Genomic DNA, 23,804 nt, shown 5'->3' on the forward strand with positions numbered 1-23,804 from the left:
TTCCCTCACCACCAGACGCCTGGAGGAAGATCGCCTCATCTTCCGCCTCAGGACACTTCAACCCCAGGGCATCAATGTGGATTTCAACAGTTTCTTCATTTTCCCTTCCCCCACCTCACCCTAGTTCCAAACTTCCAGCTCAGCACTGTCCCCATGTCTTGTCCGGACTTGTCCTACCTGCCTATCTCCTTTTCCACCTATCCACTCCACCCTCTCCTCCCTGACCTATCACCTTCATCCCCTCCCCCACTCACCTATTGTACTCTATGCTACTTTCTAACCCCCACCCTCCTCTAGCTTATCTCTCCATGCTTCAGGCTCTCTGCCTTTATTCCTGATGAAGGGCTTTTGCCCGAAATGTCGATTTCGCTGCTTCTTGGATGCTGCCTGAACTTCTGTGCTCTTTCAGCACCACTAATCCAGAATATGTCTACTGTGTACCACTAGGTAAATACCAGGAGACCCAGGGCAAGTTTACATTTGCTCACAACTGAAACAAATCAATAGAAGAGGAGATGCATTAATTCCTTACATTAATATTATGCAGTTTTGCAATTAAGATTTGGTTAATGAGCTTTAAACCGACCTTCCCCAATCACTTACTGATCACTTTTCTGGTCTTAATTTCTTCCTTCTGCCACCAAAACAAAATGGTCTTATTGTTTCTGCTCTCATAAAAAAAATTCTAAATGCATTTTATTTTTTTTTAATTCATCACATCAATGCTTATTCACATTGGGAATTAATGTTCTGCCCTTCAAAATTATTGTCATTGTTACATCCCCATCAACAAACTGACTCTTGACCTCATTGTCTCTCTAATTACCATCCTATCACTAATCTCACCTCTTCTTCACCAAGATCCTCAATTGTTTGAAAACTAGGTGTGTTGCTGCCATCTAGTTTACAAAGCATTGTAAAGTATTCAAACCTGTGACAAGGCACAACATACATTTTTGTCAAGAAAAGCTATACACTTGCAGAAGAATGCAACCGCAAACATTTAGTACCTTAATCATTCACCTCTTCCAGCAACAACACACAAAAGCGCATTGTGTACAATTTACAAGATGCAGAGTAGCAAGATGCCAAGCTTCTTTGGCTGCATTTTCTAAACCCATGACCTCCATTACCTGGAAGGATACAGGGACCAAGCAGATGGGGAAACTGTCACCTGCAAGATCCTCTCAGGTTCTTACTCCATTGTGACATTAAAATATATTGTCATTCTTTCATTGTTGTTCAGTCAGATTCCTGGAATGCCCTACTTAACAGCATAGTGGGAGTACCTCAAGAGCTCGGCTCAACAAAGCAGCTTGCATCCACTGTCTCGTGGACGCTGTCTCGTGACCCAGTAAATGCTGATTTTGCCAGCTGTGTCTATATTGTATGAAGGGATGAAGAGAACACTTCACCTTCCAGCTAGATTATATTTTTGTTCAGCAAAATATGAGTTAAGATAATTTGCTTCTGACAAATCACACTTGCTTCATTAAGCTGTTCTGATTTGTTGATATAAAAATACTTTAGCTTGAACTTGACTGCTCAGTGCAATTATTGGTTCATAAAATACCTCTGAGATACAACAGCAGTCCTCAAGTGCCCTATCGATAAAACCTTTGGAACACGCTGAATAGTTTGAATAAATAACATTAATGCGTTGCTTGAAGACTTGCAATTCAAGTTGTCAAACATTTATTCAACTGAGTAAGTCAAATGATCAATACCTGCCACTCATAAACACATTAGCAAGTCAGTATAACCCAATAAGAGCAGGCTGACAACAGACAAAGTGGGAAAAGCAGCCTCGAGGAGTCATTCTATAATATTGGACATTATATCTAATTGTCACTGGGAATAAATTGTATCTTAAATAATTCAACGTTCTTGATAGCATCAAACACACATACAAGTGCAAGGTCTGAAGTACGACAACCAAAATCAATTGGGATACAAGACTTCTGCTGAATGTATGAATAATTAAATGCACATTTTTATAGAGCTAGATTATTTAAGCACTGTGTGGATGCAATGAACTAATGCTTTATCAAAAACCTGCAAAGGCTACCAGCTCTCAATGAAATTATCAGCTCCTTCTCAACTCCCTTCCCAGTTGCAAGCATGAAACAGAGTTATTTGGGTATTAAATAACCAGAACTCATACACTCATGGTCAAAATCCTTCTGTCTTTTCAGCAACAATTCAACAATTTTTTCACTTCGCCTGAGCAATATCATTAATGGAAAATGCAACAGTCATTCAAACACATTCCCAACTTATATTGCCAATCACATAGAAGTCAGGCTAAACTGAGTAACAATAAATCAACATCTAATGATGAGAGTGCTGCAGTTTCCAAACCATTAATTATATTTCATTTCTTCATAAAAGCATGACTTAACCTATATGAATGTCAATAGATCATTACAATAGGTTATGATGATAGACGCAGTTATCCAATTGCAATGGCCCAAGTTACTAGAGATATGCTGCGGACTTTGCTCTGATTACACTTACTCTCACCAAGAAATAGCACTTCATATTTGTCTAAATTGAACTCTATCTGCCAATCCTTGGCCCAGTGGCCCATGTAATCAAGATCCTGTTATACTCTGAGGTAACCTTCTTCCCTGTCCTCTACAACTCCAATTTTGGTGTCATCTGCAAACTTTCTAATGAGACCTCCTAGGTTCAAATCCAAATAATTTATACAAATGATGAAAAGCAGTGGATCCCGCCCTGATCCTTACAGCATGCCACTAGTCACAGGCCTCCAATCTGAAAATCAATCCTCCACCACTAGCCTCTGTATTCCACCCTCAAACCACCTCGGTATCCAAGTGGCTACTTCCCCCTGTATTCAGACCTGAATATCAATTGAAGAGCAAAATTCATACAATGAATTCCTCACTACCAGTATGGAATTCTTAGGCTGTCTGTCCACAGCCCCTCTACTCCTACTCACTCCGAAACTGAATACTGGCAACACATTTTGTTGGATATATTGCAGGGACATGAGCTGCTGCTCAAGCTTTGGAAACAGAAACTCAACGTCTTCAGCTGACAGCGTCTCCTGCACATGGAGTTGTCACGGACATGGTGAGCCTGCTTGGCACCCAGTGTTTTGCTGACAGTATGCAAATTGAGACCCCATCCTTGAAGACCCTCAGTACTCACACCAAAATGAATGAGCTTCATGTGCCAATCACCTGTTCTCTACCAAATAACAGTCCGGTCATTCTTTAGATAATGAATCATATCTGATTATTTAACACAGATCAATCAAAAGTATAGGGGGCATCATTGTTTTGATCAGAGTGGTGCTGAAAAAGCACAGCAGGTCAGGCAGCATCCGAGAAGCAGAAAAATCGATGTTTTGGGCAAAAGCCCCTTATCATTGTTTTGGTTCATGCAATTGATGAGGAAGCTCACCAAGATTACGGAGATGATTGCATCAATCATTGACCCTTTTAGAGCACAGAATCAAAAATACAAGGTAGAAGTACTTCATTTAATTGGGCGCAGCAAACAAAAGCAAAACATTCTACAAGCATAAAACAAACAGAAAATACTGGCCTCCCTAAGCTGGTCACGCAGCACCTGTGGAGAGATCTGAAAAGTTTAGCATCAACAGAACAATATCATTGGGAATGGGTGAGATAGAACATAAATAAAAATAAATCCCCAATTAAACTGAGTTGAATCACTTTATCAAATGGCATTCCAATGCTTTTCTGGCATATTGGGATCAGTTTGATTTAATTTAAAATGTTAGATTCATACTTCAATTGCAAATTCTTCAAGTCAACATCTGCATTTTGAAATACATCTGGAGGGTGAAATTTCATTATATAATGCAAAACTATAACTTTTGTGGCCTCCAACTGAAATTTCACTGTCTGCCATTTTAACACATGGGTGTAATGCCGCTGAATAAAAGCAATCAAGGAAATTCAACCAAGCGTGTTAAAAGTTGTGCTGTAATATCACATGACTTCAATCCATACTCATTCTAAACTCAGAAATGTGATGAGATATGTTCTAGCAGATACTGACAACATTGCTATTATCCAGCACTTTGCAATTCTCAGATAAATATGTGGATCCTCCATTGCACTCCCTTTGCCTTGGAGATTGTTAAGAACAAATTAGAGTTTTGGGCATTCATGTACAAAAATCACAAAAAGTCAATGCATAGGAACAAAATACATTTAATAAATTGTAGGACTTTAGCTCAAGGAAGTCGAATCATTAGAAACATAGAAAATAGGAACAGAAGCCCATTCAGCCTGACCTGCTATTCAATGATTGTGGCTGATCTTCCAACTCAATACCCTGTTCCAGCTTTCTCCCCCGGTCTATGATCCATTTCACCTGAAGTACCATATTTATCTTTTACAAAAAAGAAAGAACTGTGGATGACATCAGCCATGATTGAATGGCGGAGTGGACTCAATGGGCTGAATCGCCTTACTTCCACTCCTATGTCTTATGGTCTTATGCTGTAAATCAGAAACAAAAACAGAATTTGCTCGAAAAGCTCAGCAGGTTTGGCGGCATCAGTGAAGAGAAATCAAAGTTAACGTTTTGGATCTGGTGACCCAGAACTCAGATCTGGCGAAGTGTCACCGGATCTGAAACGTTAGCTTCGATTTCTCTTCACAAATGCTGCCAGAACTTTTCCAGCAACTTCTGTTTTTGAACTACATTTATCTCCTTCTTCAAAACAATCAATGTTTAGGTCACAATTACTTTCTGTGGCAAAGAATTGTAAAAGCTCACCACTTTCTGGGTGTAAACATTTCTCATTATCTCAATCCGACCTTGGACAGTGAGCCCTGGTTCTAGACTCTGTGATCATTAGAAAGAGAAGGGAACTATGGTTTAGTTGTACAGGATCATGATGTGACCCATTTTGAACATTTCATTCCTTTTGATGCTCCAACACTGTCTAAACACTAAGCATAACAAATTCTTATTAGAGAAGAGTATCAAGAGATCCAGATCAATAAACTTGAAGTACAGATTGATTATTTGAATAGTGGAATAATTGCAAATGGTTGATTAAAATATTTCTGTTCCTATGCATCAGAATTCACTTCTGTATTTAAACTGGACGTTTATAGGACTGAATTTATTTTGTCATATTACTGTTAGGAATTAATTGTCCTATTCTTAGCTATGTAAGTTAAAATTATATCCTGTATTCACTTAACAGAATAGGATAGAGCTTAAGCTCAGTTGACTGTTAGCTACCATTCTGTAAAGTCATAAAAAGACAAATTCAAAGCAAACCAAAAGATCTTTTGCTTCAAAGGTATTAAATGTGACTAACCCTACTGAAACCGTTCACTTTTTAACCAGAAATGACTGTTAATATGTCAGGCCAAATAGCTGTGAAATGAGACAGAGCATATGCATGTAATGAAATGATCATTGCTGATGGATAAACTGCAAAGAAATGCTTGAATCTGGGGCACCTCTGGAGTGACAGTGATAATAACCTAAAGCAGGTGCAGGATATCATTATCGAAAAGAGTGCAGAAGTGGATGTCAAATAATAACTAACCAATTAAATGGATAGAAACAAGATCTCGCCTAATTCACCGAAGACACAAGCTAGGAACATTGTATCAAATTCAGATTTGCAAGATATCAAGCATGTACCGTTATGAAGAGTAAGAGAAGACAGAAGGTAGGCATTCATCAAGAGGTTAAGTGGACAAAAGATGGAGGACTGCTATTCCCTCTTGAATATAGCTGCTGACTATGGAGCAAATATCACAATTTTGTGCTTATTGTGAAAAATTTGTGGATGCTGTGAATCACTGTTTTATGTGTGAGGTTTTGCTCTTATCTGAATTTAAGTTGTTTTAATTTAATGCTTTCAAATTTGTGGCTATAATTCACCAAATTCGTACAATTAAGTTAAAGGGAACATCAGATCTTACACATGATAGACAATCCCTGAAGTACCTGGAATAGTCCACCGGAGTTTTGCCCTGTCAAAGCATCTGAATTTCATGGCCTGAAGCATGATGAATCTTCAAAAATATTTGAAGTTATAAAAGCACTTACTATTTTAATGTATTGAGAAAAATACACATATCTTCAATGATTTTACTTTTAATGAACATTTCCACATTGTCCTCAGCTACAATAGGACTGGATGTCCATGAAAACTCTCAATTTTTTTATATATAGTCAAAAAGCAGCACTGATTAATACATGCACTTCCATATAAAATACCAATTTTCTACTTGACTGCTAATATTCATGCATAAAAATCAGACTTAAGGTCTCCCAGGTAATAAATAATCTTACATGTTTAAATATGACTGATAGAGAATTTGAATATCCAACTATTAGCTCTACCTTGCCCTTATATTGTGAAACAGGTTAATGCATATAATCGGATTTTTTATTAATTCCAATCATATTCCCAATAGCCAGAAACATTTAAAAGCATTTGCCTGAATCAGAAAATATATAAAGCATTAATAATTATGATGCAATATTAATCCTTCTTATTTGTAAAATATTGAAAATAATGGCTGAACAGATGACTGCATTCTTGAATGTTAAAAACAGGGCACCATTCATGATTGAATTGCTTTGCACAGCTCATTGTGATAATATATTTTATGAAACTGTTTGCTTATCATTTGCTAAGCTAATAAATGGCTCTATATTCCCAGTTAACATTAGGCTTTTTATAATGTTGAGAGGACAATATATATATTTAGAAGCTGCAATATCACTGGGAAGGTTAGAAAATAGATAAAACCATTGCATCTATTCATTCAGATATGCTGCATATATTCAACAGCACATTGCAGTACATGAAGAAGATCTTAATTATTATTAACCCCATATGAGCACACATAAATAGTAACATGTTCATCATTTCAAATGAATCCTTTTCTTCATGACAATGGTGATGGATTTCATTTCCTTTCTGTAGCTGCCAGCCAAAAACTTTCTACTGGTGAATCTACCTGGCTAAAGGTTCAATGTGATTGGATGAGAGTCCAACATTATTTTAAGATGCGATATCCAGAAGGAATAAAAGCAGAAAATGCTGGAACCACTCAGCAGGTCAGGCAGCATGTGTTAAGAGCTATAATTAATGTTTCAGGTCAGTGACTTTTCATGGGAACCAAGGGAAGATAAATGTGTTCAGCAAGTGAAGGAGGTTGGAGTGTGAACAACAGGATAGAAAGCAGAAGAAATTAAATGGCAATGTATTACATGAATTATATATCTGACTCTCCTCAACTCTCAGAAAGGATCATTGATATGAACCTGAATGTTGATGACAAGCCAGACATCAGTTAGAAAATCTGGTGTTGTCATACACAGATATCTACCATGAATTCCTGCGCAGTTTTATGGGTGATACCTAATTAAATGGGTACCACCAGAACTGCTAGCTGCAAATACAGTAATAAATCAATAAATGGTCACACTTTGTCAAAGCATTTCATCTTGCATTCATCAGGACAATTTCCAAGAATGCTAAAGTAAATGGTAAACAGCATTTATTATGTATTAGTAGACAATGCTCAATGGTTTGCAAGTAGAATCTAACTGGAAGAGATCTTGCCATTCAGAATGTATCCATTAGTCATGACTGAATGTTAACTTGCAAGCTTTGTTTACATTTTAATCCAGACAAGTTGACTCTAATTTGTCAAAGCATTGTCCAGTGAAATGATCCAGAGAATGGTCGTCTCCTATTTTATTGTGTTAATAAATGTATTTTTTTCTCATGTATTTATACATGCAGTTTCCCTTACATGCAAGTTAGCCACACTGTAGGCCTGACTGACAATCCAAAAAAAAGTTGTCAGCGTAATTCTTCTCAAACTCAGGATTATTGAGTAAATGTGGCCCTGTTATGAGGTCACACCTGATGTTAGTCATTATGTTGTGGATTTTGTCAGTGTGGACTAGTTGGGCGCATTCAGTATCTTATTTTTTGTGAGCAGCTGAAAGTATTTTGACCAAAGATGTCTGAGCACTCCACACTTTGCAAACATTTCCTGGCAGCCATTTTAACCACTTTATATTCATCAAGCTTAATCTTCTGGTTCAAACTCAGACTTTTGTCACACTAGCTTCATCATGAATCTTTGTCTGCTTCAGTTGTTTATCTGATGCTAAATATGACATCATCATGAAAACCTCATTCTAGGTTGCTTTTGAAAAAAAATATTCCAGCTGGTGTTCTGTCAGACATAGTGGGTACAATAAGTTACAATAAATACACAAGGACAGTACAGGTACCTTGTAATACCTTGTAATACCTGCAATAACATTACAGGTACAGTAGAGGGGAAAGATTAGGACCCATTAAGGATACTAGCAGTAATTTGTGCATGGAACCAGACGATATAGATAAGGTTCTAAATGAATACATTAGGTTGGTGTTCACTAGTGAGAGAGGTGGTATGGATATAAGATTTGTGACACAATTAAATAAATCAGCATAGACAGAGAAGTGTTTCTGATTGCTATGGCAGGCTTACAAGTAGAAAAAAAATATAAAGGGCCAGATCAAATGCATCAGAAGTTGTAAGGTGAGGCAAGAGAGAAAATAGCAGGGGTGCCTGAAAAGAATTGTCAATTGGTCACAGGAGACATTTAGAGGACTGGAGAACAGTCAATGTGGGACCATTATTCAAGAAGGGAGCAAGAGATAAATCGGGGAATGACAGGTTTTACAGTCTAACCTGAGTGCTGGGGAAACTATTGGAAGCAATTCGGAGGGGCAGAATTTATCTGTGTTTAAAGAGGCAAGAATTATTCAAGAACAGCCAACATGAATTTGTTGAAAGGTGATGTCTGAACAACTTGAATGAATTCCTCTAAGATGTTACTAGCTTTGCAGATGAGGGCAATGCTTTTGCTGATGTTTACTTGTACTTCAGCAAAGCTTTTGATGACATCCCAGAGTGGGAGACTGATAGCAAATCTAAGAGACCATGGGATCCAAGGAAAATTGGCAAATTAGATACACAGTTGACTGGGTGGCAGGATTGAGGGTTTTTTTTCACTCCATGTCTGGTACCACAAAATTCAGTGTTGGGGCCAATGCTGTTTATGGTTTATTGACATTGTTTAGACTTAAATGTAGGAGGGTTGATCAGTAAATTTGCAGATGATACAAAAATTGGCGAGGTGGTAAATAGTGAACAAGATAGTCTTAGATTATAGCAGGTTATATAGATGTGCTTGACATATCAGCTGGAATTTGATCCATGTGAGACTAACTGTGAGGTGGTGCACTTGGCAGCACAGACAAGACCAATAAATATATGATGAATAATAGGAATGTCAGAGGCACCAACAGTCAGAAGGACCTTGATGTGCATGTTTACCAGCCTCCTGACAATATCAAGACAGGTAGATAAAGTGGTTAAGAAGGCTTATGGTGCAGTTAACCGTAGCATAGAGTTTAAGAGCAGGGGGGGCTATGCTGCCACTGTACAAAATGTTGGTTAGGTCACAGCTAGAGTGTTGTGTGCAGCTCCAGAATCCACATTATAGGAAGAATGTGATGGCACAGGACAGGCTGCAGAGGAGATTTACCCAAATTGCTCCTAAGTTGAAGAGTTTCAGTTATGGAGAGAAATTGGGCAGGATGGGGATGTTTTCCTTAGAGAAGAGGAGATTGGGATGGGACATTGTTGAAATGAAATTATGAAGGGCATTGATAGAGTTGATGGGGAGAAACATTCCCTTTGATGGAGGGAGCACTGACCAAGGGATATAGATTCAAGTTAAAAAGCAGGAGTTTAGATGAGATGTGAGGAAAAACATTTTACCCAAAGGGAAATCTGAGAATCTGAGACACACTACCTGTATGAGTGGTTGAAGCAGAATCTTCATAACATTTGAAAAGTTTTTTTCTTGGTCTTTAGCCTTGTATACGTTGATGTACATCACAGTGTACATCATCTGTGATGTACATCAATGTATACAAGGCTAAAGGCCAAGAACTGGAAAATGGGATTAGAATAGTTAGCTGGTTGCTTTTGACCCAATGGAGTGAAGTGCCTTTATCTGTGCTGTAGACCTCTATGAGATACTTGGCATGACAGCTCTAGTGTGCACCTCAGTTTGCACGGAATTTTGTCCTGACATTAGATCTTCAAAGACTTCTAATACAATGCTCAAGGACAATTAGCGCTCAACAAAATGGATTTCCAGTGATACTTACATCCCATGAAAGAACAAAGAAAACCAAGTTCAAGATGAATAGTTTGGGACTTTGCTTATTTCACTGTAAGCTGTGACATAGCTGGTTTCTCCGAACAAAGAACGCAGCTGAAACAAGAAGCTTGCTTCACTAATCCTGAGCTCCCAGTGGGGATTTCTACTCAAAAAGAGTGCAAGGCAGAGATAAGGCAACAGCATAGTGGTGCACATTGATTCTAAACTTTCACTCTCTTTGGGCATAGCTTTCTGCATTGATCCACATAGTTATCAATTTACCCTTGTTTTTAAATGCAAAATCTTCAATAAATGGATTATGTGCTCATGGAAAAGTCTGACACAAAAACAAGGTATACATAATCATCAACACAATTAGAGGCTAAGCAAATAATGTTTCATGAAGGAAAGTGTTGAGATTTTTCTCTTAAAGTGTTTCTGTGGGTTGTTTATCAAAATAAGCTACAATAATTATAAAGCACTTATATCTCCACAGGAGAAACAAAAAAAGATGGATTCTATGTCTGGGTAAAAATGTGGGTGCTGCATTGACATTCCCATTACAAAGAAGCTCTATAATTATAGTAAAAACTATAATGTACACTGCAGAGGGCCATTTTAATAAAAAAAGATAGGATCTTACCAAAGCAGACTTAGAGCGGCCACTTGTAGAAAAGTCTACATCAGAGCAGAAGCTGTATTTTAAAAGCAAATTGTGAATGTGCAGGGCCAACATATTCCTGGAAAGGTGAAATGGTGTTGGTGTGGGACCAAACAAGTCCAGGGAACCCTGGATGTCGAGGAATGTGCTGGAGTTTATCAGGAAAGGGAAGGAAGCTTATGGTAGATGTCAGGGGGATAATATGTTGAAGTCCTCACGGAGTATAAAAAGTGCACAGGGTCATTTAAAAATGAAAGAGCCAGGAGGGACATTAAAAAACTGGTGGGTAAAATAATGGAAAATCCAAAGGCATTTTATAGGTACATTCGACTCAAGAGTATATGGGAGATGATGGCCTTTTGGTATTACTGCCAGACTATTAACCCAGAGACCCTGGGGATCTGGGTTTGAATCCTGCCATGGCAGATGGTGGAATTTCAATTCAACACACCTCTGCAATTAGGAGTCTAATGATGACCAGAAAACAATGGCCGATTGTCAGGAAAAGTCTATCTGGTTCACTAATGTCCCTTAGGGAGGGAAACAGCCATGCTTACCTGGTCTAGTCGGCATGTGACTCCAGATCTCCAGTTATGTGATTGACACTAAATGCAATTAGAAGTGCATAACTAAATGCTGGTCTGGCCTGTGACACCTACATCCCATGAATGAATAAAAGAAAAGTCAAAGGTGAGATTTTAGATGAGAACTTTTATCTGTATTCACTGAAAAGAAAATGTAGATTTAGAAAGCAGGGAAGTCAACTGTGATAAACATGAACTAATTAGCATCGAGAGAGAGGAGGTAACAATGGTTTTAGCGGGCTGAAAATTGGATAAATCACTAAGCTCAAATGAGATGCGTCTTGGGTTTTTGTGGAAGGCAAGGATGGAGATTGCAGGGGCTCTTTCATTAAATTTGAAATCCAGCGATAGTAGTACAGTCAGATACATTAGGGACATTTAAGTGACTCTTGGATAGGCACACAGAAGATAGTACAATAAAGGATGTGTAGGTTAGTCTGATCTTAGAGTAGAATAAATGGCCGGCACAACATCGAGGGCCGAAGGGCCTGTGCTGACCTGTACTGTTCTATGTTCTATGTTTGACACAAGAGAGGTGTCAGGCAATTGAAAGATAGCTAATGTGAAAGCTTAATTCAAGAAGTGGGGTAAGGCTAATGCAGGCAAGTACAAGTCATTTTTAGGGAGTGTATGAATATGTGCTTACACTGGAGAAAATACAGATAGGATTCACCAGGATATTGTCCAAGCTGGAACATCCCAGCTTTAAAGAGAGATTACATAAGCTGGAGTGGAGCAGAGAAGGCTTACATATAATCTAATGGAGGTCTGGCAGCATCTGTGGAGAGAAATCAGAGTTAACATTTCAGGTCGAGTGACCCAAGAATATGAAATGTCCTTACCTAAAAAATATTAGACTTCCTTCGCTGAGTCCAGTCGATGTTAACGTTTGAGTTCAACTTAGGTTGGAGCTTTAAAACAAATATGAAACAACTGTTTTCAGCATGGATAAAGATGAATCTGGGGCAAGGTCAAAAAAAAAGTTGAAGGACACACCAATCATGTTGGGTACTTGGTGTAGGCTCTGATAAATGGATACTGCATGGATCAGTTTCTCGGCCAGTGTGTTTCTCTGACATTGGACACCTGACTCGCTTTCCTTTTAAAGGGGCAACTTTCTCACTCTTAGTTCTGCAAGTTATACAATTTAGTATTTTGAACAGTAATTCAAAAATTAAATTGACCAAGTTGTTCTAAATCAAGAAATAAAGTGTTTCCTATGTCCCAAGGGTGTTACGTGGCTCAATGGTTAGCACTGCTGCCTTACAGTACCAGGGTCTTAGGTTTGATTCCATCCTTGGATACTAAAAGGGACCTAAGGGGCAATTTCTTCATGCAGAGGGTGGTACGTGTATGGAATGAGCTGCCAGAGGAAGTGGTGGAGGCTGATACAATTACAACATTTAAAGGGCATCTGGATGGGTTTATGAATAGGAAGGGTTTTGAGTGATATGGGCCAAGTGCTGGCAAATGGGACTAGATTAATTTAGGATATCTGGTTGGCATGGATGAGTTGGACAGAAGGGCCTGTTTCCATGCTGTACATCTCTATTACGTCTGTATGAAGTTTGCACATTCTCCCCGTGTCTCTGTGTGTTATCTCCCACAGTCTAAAAATGTGCAGGTTATGTGGATTGGACATGCTAAATTGCCTATAGTGCCCAGGAATCTGCAGGCTAGGTGGGCTAGCCATGGGAAATGTAGGGCTATGGGGGTAGGGTAGGGGATGTGAATATGGTGGGAGGTTTGGTGGGTTCCGATGGGCCAATTGGCCTGTTTCACACTGTAGGGATTCTGTGAAGTTAAATAGATTTAAGTGACAGGTCTTATTGATTGAATTGAAAGCCCATTTATATCCATACTTTCCTCTGATTACATTGTATGAGATATTTTATATAGTTTAGGGTGTCATCCTATTAAATATTAATCATAGGTTAAAAGCTAGCAAATGAAATATTAATGATTAAAATGTTGTTCCACAAAACATAAAGCTGGAAATAAAACAGGAATACTAATTTGAATTTATGATTCTGTGCACCTCATCAGAAGGGAAATTTCATGGTTGGTGAGATTCAAAAATAAACATTCATGTAACGTGATGGCCATCATCCCAATTAATCTCTCCAACAATAGCTCTCTGACACTTTTATTTTTCAATATCTTTTCCCACTATTGCCATTTAGCTTAAGTGAGATAATTGTGATTGTCCTTTAGCTTGACAGGGGCAGTACTGAATTGCCAAAAAGTATAAGGAATAATTCAAACAGATCAAACCCCATGATGTAATTTTACAGTATGCTCCAAACATGCATTTTTTTATGTATGTACGAACTTTTCTTTCATCGTCATCAAATTATAATACCCAAGCAAGTGTGTACTTCCAGACTCAGTACCGTATAAAATTCTTTGGGGGACCTTCCCACCATCCTCTTCAGGCCCACACCCACCCAAACCTTCACAGGTCGAGGCCTGCCCTCACACCAACTATTGCGCCTCACGTGCACCCATTCAGCATCAATAGAGCTCTCCAAAGTTGATCCTCCACTGCTACAACCTCCCAAATGTCAAATAGTTCAGTAGCAAAGTGTATATAAATAATGGAGAGATGGACTTATTTACTGGTTAAGGCATACAGGAAGGGTGCACTGCTAGTTCCATCTCTCATCCATTTTTCATCAAGTTGTATTCATGTAGTGGGACAAAATTGATAAAGTTCCAAAAATGAACACAGGAATTCAAAAGCTTAGTGTAAATCATGTCTATTGCTTTTGATATGGGCAGCATATAGTATGTTGCCTGCTGGTTGAAATAATTGTATGCATTGTTGAATGGCTGAATGTCATAGGAGGGGGCACCAATTGTGTGAATTAGCACTAATCAATTCCAGCCAACAGTTCTTTAAAGGAACAATATTCTGACTAGAAGTAACTTTAGAAAATAAGCTAGAAAGGAGAAATATTGACCAATAAAAGTAAAGGACATTGAGTGTGCTCCAAGGTTAGCTGACTCAGGGCTGGAGACTTGGTGCAGGAGTTTTGCTCATAGGCATCAATATGGCACAGGTGGTGGCCATTACTTTGAGCCTATGTTAAGCCGCTAAGTCACTCCCAATCCATCTCTCTATTCTTTCGTCTTGCAAGTTCATTTCCTTCAATTGTGCATAAATTCCCTTTCAAAATCACTCATTAACCTTGCTTCCAACACTCTCATGAGCAACAAATTCCAGGTCAATAGTGTAGGCTAAGTAAAAGTCATTTCTCACTTTCCCCTATACCTCTTGCTAGCAGTCAGTGTACTCAGTCTCATGACATCAACTAAAGGGAGGAAAAATCAGTGTGCTGTTTTTATCTGAATTTGTCATAACCATGTGCATCTTGAGCAGATCTTCTCCCAGCCTCCTCTGGTCCTAGGACCAATCCCAGCTTTTCGAACCCAATCTTTCCTCAAGCTCAGAATTATTCTGATACATCTCCTCGGCATCCTCTTAAGCTATTTTGTATCCGTCCTCACCTGTATTTACCAGCAATGCAATACTCCTTCCTTAACTAGAACTTTACAAAGATTCAGCATAACTTCCATAGACTCATTGGTTCTATCATGAAATTCAAGATCACATATACATTTTTAATCACTCTCAAAATGCATAGCCACATTCTAATATTGATGGACATGAAACAGTAATGCTTCAGCTCCTGCACATTGTTCTGAATGTGCCAGCAAGTATGTATTGTCTCTCCCTGTCCTGTCTTCCAAAATGCAGAACCTCAGACTTCTCTGCATTAAAGTGATATCTGTTATTTATCATCTTCCGCCTGGGAACCCTCCAACCACAAGGTATGAATTCAGATTTCTCCAGTTTCCTCATTTCCCCTCCCCCGACCTTGTCTCAGTCGATTCCCTCGAATTCAGCACCTGCAAATGTGTTGCTGGTCAAAGCACAGCAGGTTAGGCAGCATCTCAGGAATAGAGAATTCAACGTTTCGAGCATAAGCCCTTCATCAGGAATAAGAGAGAGAGAGCCAAGCAGGCTGAGATAAAAGGTAGGGAGGAGGGACTAGGGGGAGGGGCGATGGAGGTGGGATAGGTGGAAGGAGGTCAAGGTGAGGGTGATAGGCCGGAGTGGGGTGGGGGCGGAGAGGTCAGGAAGAGGATTGCAGGTTAGGAGGGCGGTGCTGAGTTGAGGGAACCGACTGAGACAAGGTGGGGGGAGGGGAAATGAGGAAGCTGGAGAAATCTGAATTCATACCTTGTGGTTGGAGGGTTCCCAGGCGGAAGATGAGGCGCTCCTCCTCCAGCCGTCGTGTAGTTGTGTTCTGCCGGTGGAGGAGTCCAAGGACCTGCATGTCCTCGGTGGAGTGGGAGGGGGAGTTAAAGTGTTGAGCCACGGGGTGATTGGGTTGGTTGGTTCGGGCGGCCCAGAGGTGTTCTCTGAAGCGTTCCGCAAGTAAGCGGCCTGTCTCACCAATATAGAGGAGGCCACATCGGGTGCAGCGGATGCAATAGATGATGTGTGTGGAGGTACAGGTGAACTTGTGGCGGATATGGAAGGATCCCTTGGGGCCTTGGAGGGAAGTGAGTGTGGAGGTGTGGGCGCAAGTTTTACATTTCCTGCGGTTGCAGGGGAAGGTGCCGGGGGTGGAGGTTGGGTTGGTGGGGGGTGTGGATCTGACAAGGGAGTCACGAAGGGAGTGGTCCTTGCGGAACGCTGATAGGGGAGGGGAGGGAAATATATCCTTGGTGGTGGGGTCCGTTTGGAGGTGGCGGAAATGGCGGCGGATAATACGTTGTATGCGCAGGTTGGTGGGGTGGTAGGTGAGAACCAGTGGGGTTCTGTCTTGGTGGCGGTTGGAGGAGCGGGGCTCAAGGGCGGAGGAGCGGGAAGTGGAGGAGATGCGGTGGAGGGCATCGTCGATCACGTCTGGGGGGAATCTGCGGTCCTTGAAGAAGGAGGCCATCTGGGTTGTGCGGTGTTGGAATTGGTCCTCCTGGGAGCAGATGCGGCGGAGACGAAGGAATTGGGAATATGGGATGGCGTTTTTACAGGGGGCAGGGTGGGAGGAGGTGTAGTCCAGGTAGCTGTGGGAGTCAGTCGGTTTATAATAGATGTCTGTGTTGAGTCGGTCGCCCGAGATAGAAATGGAAAGGTCTAGGAAGGGGAGGGAGGAGTCTGAGACAGTCCAGGTGAATTTCAGGTCGGGATGGAAGGTGTTAGTAAAGTTGATGAACTGTTCAACCTCCTCGTGGGAGCACGAGGCAGCGCCGATACAGTCATCGATGTAGCGGAGGAAAAGGTGGGGGGTGGTGCCAGTGTAGTTGCGGAAGATGGACTGTTCCACATATCCTACGAAGAGGCAGGCATAGCTGGGGCCCATGCGGGTGCCCATGGCAACTCCTTTAGTTTGGAGGAAGTGGGAGGATTGAAAAGAGAAGTTATTCAGGGTGAGGACCAGTTCAGTCAGTCGAAGGAGGGTGTCAGTGGAAGGGTACTGGTTAGTGCGGCGGAAAAGGAAGAAGCGGAGGGCTTTGAGTCCTTCGTGATGGGGGATGGAGGTGTACAGGGACTGGATGTCCATAGTGAAAATAAGGCGTTGGGGACCGGGGAAGCGAAAATCCTGGAGGAGGTGGAGGGCGTGGGTGGTGTCCCGAACGTAGGTGGGGAGTTCTTGGACTAAAGGGGACAGGACCGTGTCGAGGTATTGGGAGATGAGTTCGGTGGGGCAGGAGCAGGCTGAGACAATGGGTCGGCCGGGGCAGGCAGGTTTGTGGATTTTGGGCAGGAGGTAGAAACGGGCGGTGCGGGGTTGTGGGACTATGAGGTTGGAGGCGGTGGATGGGAGATCCCCTGAGGTGATGAGGTCCTGGATGGTCTGGGAGATGATGGTTTGGTGGTGGGAGGTGGGGTCGTGGTCAAGGGGGCGATAAGAGGAGGCGTCCGCGAGCTGGCGTTTGGCTTCAGCGGTGTACAGGTCAGTGCGCCAAACTACCACCGCGCCTCCCTTGTCTGCGGGTTTGATGGTGAGGTTGGGATTGGAGCGGAGGGAGTGGAGGGCTGCACGTTCTGAGGGTGAGAGGTTGGAGTGGGTGAGAGGGGTGGACAGGTTGAGTCGGTTGATGTCACGGCGGCAGTTGGCTATAAAGAGGTCGAGGGCGGGTAGGAGGCCTGCACGGGGTGTCCAGGTGGATGGGGTGTGTTGGAGGCGGGAGAAGGGGTCGTCAGAGGGTGGGCGGGAGTCTTGGTTGTGAAAGTAGGCACGGAGGCGAAGGCGGCGGAAGAATTGTTCAATATCTCGCCGCGTGTTGAACTCATTAATCCGAGGGCGTAGGGGAACGAAGGTGAGGCCCCTGCTGAGGACTGATCTTTCATCCTCAGAGAGGGGGAGGTCTGGAGGGATGGTGAAAATCCGGCAAGGCTGGGAGCTAGGACCTGGTGTGGGACTGGAGCTGGAGCTGGAGCTGGGGTATGGACATCCAGTCCCTGTACACCTCCATCCCCCATCACGAAGGACTCAAAGCCCTCCGCTTCTTCCTTTCCCGCCGCACTAACCAGTACCCTTCCACTGACACCCTCCTTCGACTGACTGAACTGGTCCTCACCCTGAATAACTTCTCTTTTCAATCCTCCCACTTCCTCCAAACTAAAGGAGTTGCCATGGGCACCCGCATGGGCCCCAGCTATGCCTGCCTCTTCGTAGGATATGTGGAACAGTCCATCTTCCGCAACTACACTGGCACCACCCCCCACCTTTTCCTCCGCTACATCGATGACTGTATCGGCGCTGCCTCGTGCTCCCACGAGGAGGTTGAACAGTTCATCAACTTTACTAACACCTTCCATCCCGACCTGAAATTCACCTGGACTGTCTCAGACTCCTCCCTCCCCTTCCTAGACCTTTCCATTTCTATCTCGGGCGACCGACTCAACACAGACATCTATTATAAACCGACTGACTCCCACAGCTACCTGGACTACACCTCCTCCCACCCTGCCCCCTGTAAAAACGCCATCCCATATTCCCAATTCCTTCGTCTCCGCCGCATCTGCTCCCAGGAGGACCAATTCCAACACCGCACAACCCAGATGGCCTCCTTCTTCAAGGACCGCAGATTCCCCCCAGACGTGATCGACGATGCCCTCCACCGCATCTCCTCCACTTCCCGCTCCTCCGCCCTTGAGCCCCGCTCCTCCAACCGCCACCAAGACAGAACCCCACTGGTTCTCACCTACCACCCCACCAACCTGCGCATACAACGTATTATCCGCCGCCATTTCCGCCACCTCCAAACGGACCCCACCACCAAGGATATATTTCCCTCCCCTCCCCTATCAGCGTTCCGCAAGGACCACTCCCTTCGTGACTCCCTTGTCAGATCCACACCCCCCACCAACCCAACCTCCACCCCCGGCACCTTCCCCTGCAACCGCAGGAAATGTAAAACTTGCGCCCACACCTCCACACTCACTTCCCTCCAAGGCCCCAAGGGATCCTTCCATATCCGCCACAAGTTCACCTGTACCTCCACACACATCATCTATTGCATCCGCTGCACCCGATGTGGCCTCCTCTATATTGGTGAGACAGGCCGCTTACTTGCGGAACGCTTCAGAGAACACCTCTGGGCCGCCCGAACCAACCAACCCAATCACCCCGTGGCTCAACACTTTAACTCCCCCTCCCACTTCACCGAGGACATGCAGGTCCTTGGACTCCTCCACCGGCAGAACACAACTACACGACGGCTGGAGGAGGAGCGCCTCATCTTCCGCCTGGGAACCCTCCAACCACAAGGTATGAATTCAGATTTCTCCAGCTTCCTCATTTCCCCTCCCCCCACCTTGTCTCAGTCGGTTCCCTCAACTCAGCACCGCCCTCCTAACCTGCAATCCTCTTCCTGACCTCTCCGCCCCCACCCCACTCCGGCCTATCACCCTCACCTTGACCTCCTTCCACCTATCCCACCTCCATCGCCCCTCCCCCTAGTCCCTCCTCCCTACCTTTTATCTCAGCCGGCTTGGCTCTCTCTCTCTTATTCCTGATGAAGGGCTTATGCTCGAAACGTCGAATTCTCTATTCCTGAGATGCTGCCTAACCTGCTGTGCTTTGACCAGCAACACATTTGCAGCTGTGATCTCCAGCATCTGCAGACCTCATTTTTTACTCGAATTCAGCACCGCCCTCCTAACCTGCAATTTTCTTCCTGACCTCTCTGACCCCACCCCACTCCGGCCTATCACCCTCACCTTGACCTCCTTCCACCTATCACATCTCCATTGCCCCTCCCCCAAGTCCCTCCTCCCTACCTTTTATCTTAGCCTGCTGGACACAGTTTCCTCATTCCTGATGAAGGGCTTGTGCCCGAAACGTCGAATTTCCTGCTCCTTGGATGCTGCCTGACCTGCTGCGTTTTAACCAGCAACACATTTTCAGCTCTGATCTCCAGCATCTGCAGAGCTCACATTTTACCCAGTTATTTATCAGCCAATGTTTCCAGCCTGACTATTGTTGCATACAGGGCTGAAGTAGTTAATACTGATGAGTATCGTGGGCACCATCCACCATGGTGATATCATGTGGACTTGTGAACTGAACAGCTTAGGGCCTTGGAGGAGAGGACCTAATGTCTGAGTCTCATCAAAATCTCTGTAAAATTTTAATGTAACTTGTATCATACAATGCACCATAACTTGCTAACTGCAAGAAACTCTTCTAGTTAGACCATTAAGTGATTTTCTTCGACTACACTGAACCAAGTGGCCATTGGAATTTGGTACGTTTTCAGAGATTGGTGATAGCCACCTTCATCATAGTAGCAGCCTGTGCAGTGCAGTGAGCTGATATTTCCATCCAACCTCATTATCTACCTCAGTCAATTGCTGCTAGCCACAGTTTATTTCTTATCAAAGCCCTAGATTTGGAAATATCAATACATTTTGGAATTTTGTGTTCCAATATCCAAGCCATTTTAACACTTTTATATATAACCAAAAAAAAATTTTCCAGAATTGATGTTTGGCAGACAGAACTGTCTCCTATCCTCTCAGAAAATCAATGATTTACCATGAGTCATTGTTTTGTGTCCTCAAGCCAAAGTTCTTCCAAGCTGCCACAACCCAATGTACAGTTTCTCCCATTGGTGATGCCATTGAGCTTTGTTTGTTTTATAGTAGCTGCTTTCGATGCTTTTTGAGGTTCGGGCCTTATATGACAGTGAAAGGAGGATCTTTCATCCCAATCTTGTTTCCACGATTCTAACACTTTACGTGAAGTTGAGTGAAAAAAAAAGTCAATTGTTTGCTGGGACATGAGTGAATTTAGGAAAAAGAGAGAAAGTGAAGACTCCAGATGCTGGAGATCACTGTCGAGGGTGTGGCACAAGAAAAGCACAACAGGTCAGGCAGCATCTGAGGAGCAGGATAGTCAACGTTTCAGTCAGAAGCCCTTCATCAGGAATTTAAGGAGGAGACAGACAGATTTTTAATTAGTAATGGGTTGAAGGATGATCGAGAGGGGACAGGAAAGTGGAGTTGGGTCAAAATGACTTTAGACGTGCTTATAACAAATGGCAGAGCATGGTCGAGGGACTGAATTGCCAATTTTTGCTCTCTGTTCTTATGTTTGGAAAACTAAGGTTATTTTGCTCATCTTATGGCATGCTCGAAACGTCGAATTCTCTATTCCTGAGATGCTGCCTAACCTGCTGTGCTTTGACCAGCAACACATTTGCAGCTGTGATCTCCAGCATCTGCAGACCTCATTTTTTACATCTTATGGCAAGCTTGAGTTCTTGATTTTTGTCAATTAATTGCCATCTGGTTTTTAAAATGCATAAAGTAACTACTGAGTTGTTGCCTGTTGAATTCCATCATCCATCTTTTTTAAAATCCATGGCAGGAGCAAATATCACATGATCATCTAGTTCAATGGTGCATGAAATTGCATGGTGCATTTGGACAAATCAAGGCTAAGTTGGAGTTAGCGTTTGCGAAGGGTGAGAGTGAGACTTGCAGCTGTATTAATATCTGTGTGTGTATGTATATACATAACATATATACATGTCCTATTCGTGCCCCTGTTGAGTGGCTGGGTTTGTTGAAATCTGCATCAACTATTACATGCTAGTAGAGTTGCAACTGCAACGTTGTGCCCTCTGCCCTGAGCTGTCACTAAAATCAGCCTAAACTCAAAACTCTTCCCGCTTAGCGTTTCTAAAAATGTTACAACACCCTACCTTCTCCAGCCAAATAAAAACAAAGAACTGCAGGCACTAAACATCTGAAATAACAAGAGAATGTGCTGGAAAAAAGTCAGCAGCCATGACAGTATGGGTTACAAGAGTCCTAGAGTTCATAATTCAAGTCCAAAATGGCTCTTCTTCAGAAGCGAAGGATGCTGGAAAACATAAAGGAATTGCCAATCAAAGTAAAGGAGTGATATAGATGGTAGTCATTCTTAGCTGGAAAAAGTAAGCTCATTACCTATGACCACACTCCATTCCTATTGTTCCCTTTACACGGTGCAAAAGTATTGGATGCTGCCGATGTCTCCCAGGATTCCTGGTACTGGCTTATTCTTTAAGACTCAATTGTGCACCTGGTCAAGCCCAGGCAGTGGCAAGGTCCTGCCCAGTTTACTTTATTTACTGCTGATGAGAGAGCAGAGAGCAATTGGTACCTCATTTATCTGACAGGGACCTTTAGGTTCGCCTGCATCGGGGCTGTGTATGATTGATGCTCAGACAGAATACTCCAAGAAGTTGGTGACTGATGGCAATCTGTAGGACCATGCAGTGAGCTGGAATTACCAGGTACTTGCTCTGACTTATATGGTGAGAATTGCTGCCATTTTTCCTGGTGACGCAGCAATGAGGAGATGAATGCATGCAAATAGGCCTCTCATTGTTGGCTGGTGGGAATCTCATCTTGCCATTCAAAACTTGGTTTGGAAAATGTAACTTGCTGCTACTGACTGCAAAGATACTCACTGCTGGTCTCAATGAATTCTTTCAAATTTCTCATCAATGTTCAAGTTGGTCAGTACCAAGGAAGACTCCGCTTATTGCAGCTTCCAATCAACAGAGCTGCATAATGTGATTTTGTTAAATAATTACCAGGGCACAAATTACTTTTATAATTGCAATTATAAAAGTAACCCCATGCATAAAGATGTGAAAAATTGTAGGACTCCTTCAAACAAATTCTCTCCATGTCGAGAGGTAAAATGGAATGCAAAGACCAGTCAGGTAAACAGGACAGGAGCTTTAAAATTCCAGATCAGATCTGACACTTGACTGCATCATGTGAAATGTGCTGTAGTGCGTATTCTTATCATTTAGTGAGATGTTATTGAAGTGCAATAATAAAGTTGTTCACAGGAGAGGAAGAGTTACAAGCCTATAAACTGACCAAAAGGGTTCAGATAAAATCATAAACTGTGAGAGGCAATATGATGAAAACTACTGGTGTATTTTATCATTATAAAATGAGCACTGTGATGATGACTGTGCATGGCTGAATGAATATGACCTACAATGAAGGGCACTACTGCCTCAAGTATTGCTTGGAGACACACTTGAGAGATACTCCTAGTATTTACTGACACACATTATCCTTCCCACACCTGCATACAAAGGGGTGAATTTAACCAGGCATAATGGGACAGTGACGTAAAATGAGACTGGTGCTGTGGCCGTTCAGTTCACACTGATGTTGTTGCTAGCTCCATACTGAAATGCACAGCTTTCAAAATTATACAGGGTGCTGGGCCCCTTTTCAATGTGAAAAGCAGGGTACTGTAAATTACGTTATTCCTTGAATGCTTTTCTGAAATGCAACTTGCTTCTGACTGCAATAGACAGGTTCCAACCAGTAAGATCACAAGACCATAACAAACAGGAACAGATATTCAGCCCCTTGAGCCTGCTCCACCATTCAAAAGCGACATTGTTGATCTGACATTCCTCAGGTCCACTTCCTTACATTTTCCCCATAGCCCTTGTTGCTCCAGTTGATCAAGAATCCACCTAACTCCACGTTAAATACACAGAAGGACTCTGCCCCCACAGCTCTTGATGGCAAGGAATTCCAAAGACCCATATCATCTAAGGAAGAACTTCCTACTCATCTCAGTCAGAAATTAATATCCCTTTATTTTGAGATTATACCTTCTGGTCCTAACTCTGCAATAATGGGAACACCCTGTCAGCATGAACCTGGCCAAGTCACTCAATAATCCATTATATCTCAATGAGATCACCTGTGATTCTTCTAAATTCCAATGATTGGGGTCTCACCTGCTTAGCCTTTGCTCATTAGATGATCCTTCCATACTAGGAATCATCCTAGT

The sequence above is a fragment of the Hemiscyllium ocellatum genome, chromosome 4 (genome assembly GCF_020745735.1).
Source record: "Hemiscyllium ocellatum isolate sHemOce1 chromosome 4, sHemOce1.pat.X.cur, whole genome shotgun sequence".
Taxonomy (NCBI): domain Eukaryota; kingdom Metazoa; phylum Chordata; class Chondrichthyes; order Orectolobiformes; family Hemiscylliidae; genus Hemiscyllium; species Hemiscyllium ocellatum.